Source organism: Sinocyclocheilus rhinocerous, unplaced genomic scaffold, assembly GCF_001515625.1.
Source record: "Sinocyclocheilus rhinocerous isolate Xijiao unplaced genomic scaffold, SAMN03320098_v1.1 scaffold2765, whole genome shotgun sequence".
NCBI classification, from domain to species: Eukaryota; Metazoa; Chordata; class Actinopteri; order Cypriniformes; family Cyprinidae; genus Sinocyclocheilus; species Sinocyclocheilus rhinocerous.
This window is the reverse complement of record NW_015653018.1, coordinates 440343-440864: the sequence shown is the minus strand read 5'-3', so window position 1 is coordinate 440864 and position 522 is coordinate 440343.

Below are 522 nucleotides of genomic sequence, written 5' to 3'. Positions count from 1 at the left end.
TGGTCAATCAGAGCACACCTCGCTTTTCAGACTGATGAGCTTTGTAAAAATCGACGCGTTTCAGAAAGGCGGGGCATAGAGGAGAAACAATAATGTACAGTATGTGGAAAATAATGTGTTTTTTTAACCTTAAACCGCATAAACACATTTCATTACACCAAATACACAAAATAATGTTCTTTTTAGCAACATCATGACCCCTTTAATTTGATACATATTCAACAGATACCTTCATATAACGGCTGCCATTAATACAGCTTTGTGGAATGGTGCTTATCATTTGCATAAAAAAAAGCAGTTTTCCCATAGACAACAGTGAGATTATATGAAGAAAAAATTGAGACCTCATGCTTTTTTTTTTTTTTTTACTCCATACAAACTGTGCTCAGACCAGTGTTATTTTAGTATCAATGATGTTCTATTATCGTTTTTGTTCATATTTTTATATTTCCACCTTAATTTTAGTACTTTTTTATATTGTTTATATCACTTTTATTTATTAATTTTTACTTATTTTAGTAA